This window comes from Triticum urartu, chromosome 3A (assembly GCF_056163025.1).
Source record: "Triticum urartu cultivar PI428250 chromosome 3A, HENAU_Tu73, whole genome shotgun sequence".
Classification (NCBI taxonomy): Eukaryota; Viridiplantae; Streptophyta; class Magnoliopsida; order Poales; family Poaceae; genus Triticum; species Triticum urartu.
Genome location: NC_141875.1, coordinates 422,630,318 through 422,636,459, shown reverse-complemented (window position 1 = coordinate 422,636,459; position 6,142 = coordinate 422,630,318). Strand labels below are relative to the sequence as shown.

The window sequence follows — 6,142 nt, the reverse complement described above, 5'->3', positions numbered from 1 at the left end:
ATTTAGTTGAAAGAGAAAACGAGGATTTGAAGGAAAAATTGAAAAGAATTGAGGGGGAGAAGATGGAATTGGAGTTGCATGTTGCCGATGTCGTCGATGATCACAAGATTAAGATGGAGAAAATGCGCTTGAAGATTAGAAAATATGCCATTCATAGTGAGGCTTGGTATCATTATGTTGTTGGATCAATTGTTACCTTAGTTGCGATCTTGATCGCATTTGTTGTTGCATTTAAATTATTTAGCTAGAGAGTTATTTGTTTGTTGCATTTAAGTGTTGTATGAACTTTATGTATGAACTTGTATTAATTTGGTCTTTTTCGGTGTTGTGTAATGAAGATGAGCCGACAATGAATGTACAATGACCGATGCTCTCCTGAGTTCATTAATGGCGTGCAAAATTTTCTGCTTGCGGCTGAGGCAAACAAGCGGGAAGATGGTTTTATGCCTTGTCCATGTGCTGGCTGTAAGAATGATCTAAATTACTGTAAGTCAAGAACCATTCACGTCCACCTGTTTAAGTCCGGTTTCGTGCCCCACTATAATGTTTGGACCAAGCACCGAGAAAGAGGGGTTATGAGGGAAGACAATGAAGAAGAAGAGGACGACGACAGCTATCCTGGCCATGGGTTCCCTGAATACGATGATACAACAATGGGCGAAGAAGCTGAGCCGGCAATGCGGGAAGAAGCTGAAGAAGAGGCATCAGATGAGCCCGTTGATGATCTAGGTCGGGCCATTGCCGATGCAAAGAGAAACCGCGCAAGTGATTTGGAGAAGAAGATGTTGCAGCGCATGTTACAGGATCACAAAAAATTGTTGTACTTGAATTGCATAGGTGAAAAGAAAAAGCTGGGCACCACACTGGAATTGCTGCAATGGAAGGCAGAGAATGGTGTATCTGACAAGGGATTTGGAAAGTTGCTGGTAATGGTAAAGAATATGCTTCCAAAGGACAACGAATTGCCCAAGAGTACGTACGAAGCAAAGAAGGCTGTCTGCCCTCTAGGGTTAGAGGTGCAGAAGATACATGCATGCCCTAATGATTGCATCCTCTACCATGGTGAGTACGAGGATTTGAACGCTTGCCCGGTATGGGGTGCATTGCGCTATAAGATCAGCTGTGATGACCCTAGTGATGTCGAGGGAGAGCGGACCAGGAAGAAGATTCCTGCCAAGGTGATGTGGTATGCTCCTATAATACCATGGTTGGAACGTTTGTTCCAAAACAAAGAGCATGCCAAGGCGATGCAATGGCACCGAGAAGACCGTAAGAAAGACGGAAAGTTGAGAGTACCCGCTAACGGGTCGCAGTGGAGAAAAATCGAGAGAAAGTACAGGAAGGAGTTTGCAGATGACACAAGGAACGTATGGTTTGGTCTAAGCGCAGATGGCATTAATCCTTTTGGGGAGTAGAGCAGCAACCATAGCACCTGGCCTGTGACTCTATGTTTGTATAACCTTCCTCCTTGGTTGTGCATGAAGTGGAAGTTCATTATGATGCCAGTGCTCATCAAAGGCCCTAAGAAACCCGGCAACGATATTGATGTGTACCTAAGGCCATTTGTTGAAGAACTCTTACAACTGTGGAATGGAACAGGTGTACGTGTGTGGGATGAGCACATGGGGGAAGAATTTGACCTAAAGGCATTGCTGTTCGTGACCATCAATGATTGGCCTGCTCTCAGTAACCTTTCAGGACAGACAAACAAGGGATACCGCGCATGCATGCACTGTTTGGACGATACCGACAGTATATATTTGGCTAATTGTAAGAAGAATGTGTACCTGGGACATCGTCGATTTCTTCCGAGCAGGCATGCCGTAAGAAAGAAAGGCAAGCATTTCAAAGGTGAGGCGGATCACCGGACGAAGCCTCGCCTCCGTACTGGTGCTGATGTACATTATATGGTCAAGGATTTGAAGGTAGTCTTTGGAAAGGGTCCTGGCGGACAACCTGTTCTGAGTGACGCTGAAGGACGCGCACCCATGTGGAAGAAGAAATCTATATTTTGGGACCTGCCCTATTGGAAAGACCTAGAGGTCCGATCCGCAATTGATGTGATGCACGTGACGAAGAATCTTTGCGTGACCCTGCTTGGCTTCTTGGGCATGTATGGGAAGACAAAAGATACACCTGAGGCACGGGAGGACCAGCAACGTATGCACAGAAAAGACAGCATACATCAGGGTCATGCCAGCTATGCTCTTACCAAAGAAGAGAAGGAAATATTTTTTGAATGCCTGCTCAGTATTAAGGTACCGTCTGGCTTCTCGTCGAATATAAAGGGAATAATAAACATGGCAGAGAAAAAGTTCCAGAACCTAAAGTCTCATGACTGCCACGTGATTATGACGCAACTGCTTCCGGTTGCATTGAGGGGGCTTCTACCGGAAAACGTTCGATTAGCCATTGTGAAGCTATGTGCATTCCTCAATGCAATCTCTCGGAAGGTAATCGATCCAGAACTCATACCAAGGTTAGAGAATGATTTGGTGCAATGTCTTGTCAGTTTCGAGTTGGTGTTCCCACCATCCTTCTTCAACATCATGACGCACGTCCTAGTTCACCTATGCGAAGATATTAACGTTTTGGGTCCTGTATTTCTACACAATATGTTCCCCTTTGAGAGGTTCATGGGAGTCTTAAAGAAATATGGTCATAACCGTGCTAGGCCAGAAGGAAGCATCTCCAAGGGCCATGAAAATGAGGAGGTCATTGAGTTTTGTATTGACTTTATTCCTGACCTTAAGCCGATTGGTGTTCCTGAATCGCGGTATAAGGGCAGACTGGATGGAAAAGGCACGCTAGGAGGGGATCAAATAATATGTATGGACGGACATTCTCTAACTGAAGCACACTACACAGTTCTACAGAATTCCGCCTTGGTGGCTCTGTATATGGACGAACACAAGAATTTTCTATGCTCCAAACACCCCGAGCGGTCTGATGACTGGATTACATGTGAACAAACCAGGAGTTTCGCCGGCTGGTTGCAGACATGTACCATGCATGACGCCTCTACTGAAGATGACCTGTACTCGCTGTCCCAGTTACCATCTTCGAATATAATGACTTTCAAAGGGTACGAGATAAATGGTAATACATTTTACACGATCGCCCAAGATAAGAAGAGCACCAACCAAAACAGTGGTGTCCGCTTTGATGCAACAACCAAGACGGGAAAGGAAACATATTATGGTTACATAGAGGAGATATGGGAACTTGACTATGGACATGGTTTGAAGGTCCCTTTGTTTCGGTGCAAATGGGTCAATATGACACGAGGTGGGGCAACGGAAGACCCGCAATATGGAATGACAACAGCGGATCTCAATAATCGTGCGTATGCAGACGAACCATTCGTCCTAGCTAATGATGTGGCACATGTTTTCTATGTGAAGGATATGTCTACCAAGCTGAGAAAAAGAAAAGATAAGGAAGCGAATGCATCATACGATGAGCCAAAGCGCCACATAGTTTTTTCTGGGAAGAGAAACATCGTGGGAGTGGATGACAAGACAGACATGTCTGAAGATTATGAAAAGTTTGATGAAATTGCTCCATTCATAGTGAATATTGACCCGAGCATCCAGTTAAATGATGAAGATTTTCCATGGCTACGGCGCAAAGGGACACACGCGAAGAAAAAGTTTCACACCCAAAGATCTGGGATGTGATCGGCTTCACTATCATCACTTTCTTCTGTGTTTCACACCCAGGAGGGAATCTCTGTAATAGTTAGGGTAGTTATGTGTTTTGGCATTTGAAACACAAAGAAATTTTATGTGCAAACAAATTCTTTCATGCGTTTACTAATTTTTTCCAGCTAAATGACCCTGAAATGGACAAAGCATTTCAAATGAACTCAAAAAAGGTTAAAGTTGGCATGGTATCATAATTTCACCCACATAGCATGTGCAAAAAAGTAGAGAGGGTTACCGCAAAAACTTGATGCACTTCGTGTACAAAATGGACAATCTCTTTCGAAGTATCAGGGTTTCGGACGAAAACACATCCGTTCATTTTTTAAATAACCTAAGCATTACCAAATTGAATATAATGATAAAACACACTAATATTAAACATAAGAAAAAAGAATCACTGAAAAATCTATTTTCAAAGTTAAGTTATTCACAAACTAGTGATTCACACAAAATTCAAATAATTCAAAATTAAAACTATTCAAATTTGAAAACTACCGGCACTAACAGAAAGTTTGTAATTTTTTGTACCTAAAGCAAAAATATTCACAAAGAAACTCAAAATACAGCAAAAAACAACTAAAAATAAATAAAACCAAATAAATAAAGCAGAAAAGAAAAAAGAAAAAAACTAAATGAAAAAAAGCCCACCTACTGAGCCACAGCAGCCGGCATACGACTAGAAACCCAAATTCTAGTTGGGCCAAGATGCAGGCCCGCTAGCCCAGTAGGCCCAACAGGGCATCGTGGCAGAGGTAGGCCCAGAAGGCTTGCTTTAGAGAGGAGCTCGAGACAGCAGCGGCGGCGGGGCTTATAAGCAGGTGCGAGTGCCCCTCGGCTAGTGAGGTGGGACTAAACTTCTGCGCCCCTCGCCTGGCAGCGCACACCCTTTAGTACCGGGTCATGGCTCCAACCGGTACTAAAGGGGGGGGGGGGCTATAGTACCGGTTGGCGCCACGACCCGGTACTAAAGGGGGTGCGGTTCCCGCCGCTTCGCCTGGCCAAAACAGACCTTTACTACCGGTTGGTGGCTCCAACCGGTACTAAAGGTGGGTTCTATATAAAAAAACACTTCAAAAAAAAAGAGTTTCTCATCTCTCCCTCTGCTTCTTTCTCCTCTGCCCCGTCGCTGCCGCCCCTCGTTGCCGCCCCCGTCGCCGTCCGTCGCTGTCCCCGTCGTCGTCCTTCGCCGTCCCCGTCCCTGTCCCCATCCCCGTTGTCCCTGTCACCGCGCCCCGCCTCGTCGCCGCACCCCGCCCCATCCTCCCATCGTCCCCGCCCGGCCCGTCCCCGTCCTCCCGTCGTCCCCACCCGGCCCGCCCCGTCCCCGTCGTCGCCGCCCCATCCCCATCCCCGTCGTCACCGCCCGTCTCCGTCGCCGCGCCTCGCCGGTGAGCTCCTGCCCCGGCCGCCATGTCCACACACACACACACACACTGTTATAGAAATGTTAGCAATTTTTCTATTCTTTAGTTATAAAAATATTAGAAATGTTAGTTATATAGAAATGTTATAAATTTTTCTATTTTTTAGTTATAGAAATGTTAGAAATGTTAGTTTTAGATATGGTCAATATTTTTTAGTTTATTATATTTTTAGTTATAAAATTAAGAATTTGCATATATGAAATCACAATCCATCATTTAAAAAATGTTACTTTACTTTTGCGGCATATAGTATTTGTTGTCGACGATGCACGGCCCGCATCCTCGCCGTCGACCAGTTTGCGACGACGTCCTGCTTCAGAGGACCCATGTCCGGGACTGGGCTTCGCCGGGCTGGCACTGGGAGGTGCTACTGATACGTCTCCAATGTATCTATAATTTTTGATTGCTCCATGCTATATTGGGCTATATTGGGCTTTATTATCCACTTTTATGTTATTTTGGGACTAACCTATTAACCGGAGGCCCAGCCCAGAATTGCTGTTTTTTTGCCTATTTCAGTGTTTCGGAGAAACAGAATATCAAACGGAGTCCAAACGGAATGAAACCTTCGGAAACGTGATTTTCTCATCAGATAAGATCCAGGAGACTTGGACCCTCCATCAAGAAAGCCACGAGGCAGTCACGAGGGTGGAGGGCACGCCCCCCCTAGGGCGCGCCCCCTGCCTCGTGGGCCACTCGAAGCTCCACCGACATACTTCTTCCTCCTATATATACCTACGTACCCCCAAATGATAGGGGACGGAACCAAAACCCTAATTCCACCGCCGCAACTTTCTGTATCCACGAGATCCCATCTTGGGGCCTGCTCCGGAGCTCCGCCGGAGGGGGCATCGATCACGGAGGGCTTCTACATCATCATCCAAGCCCCTCCGATGAAGTGTGGGTAGTTTACTTCAGACCTACGGGTCCATAGTTAGTAGCTAGATGGCTTATTCTCTCTTTTTGGATCTCAATACAATGTTCTCCCCCTCTCTCATGGAGATCTATTCG

The 6,142-nt window shown here is 45.7% G+C and overlaps 1 pseudogene; it reads left to right on the top strand.

The window, feature by feature from the left end:
- Positions 1-338: 338 nt before the first annotated feature.
- LOC147979929 (uncharacterized) lies at positions 339-3,680 on the top strand (annotated as a pseudogene).
- Positions 3,681-6,142: the final 2,462 nt, after the last annotated feature.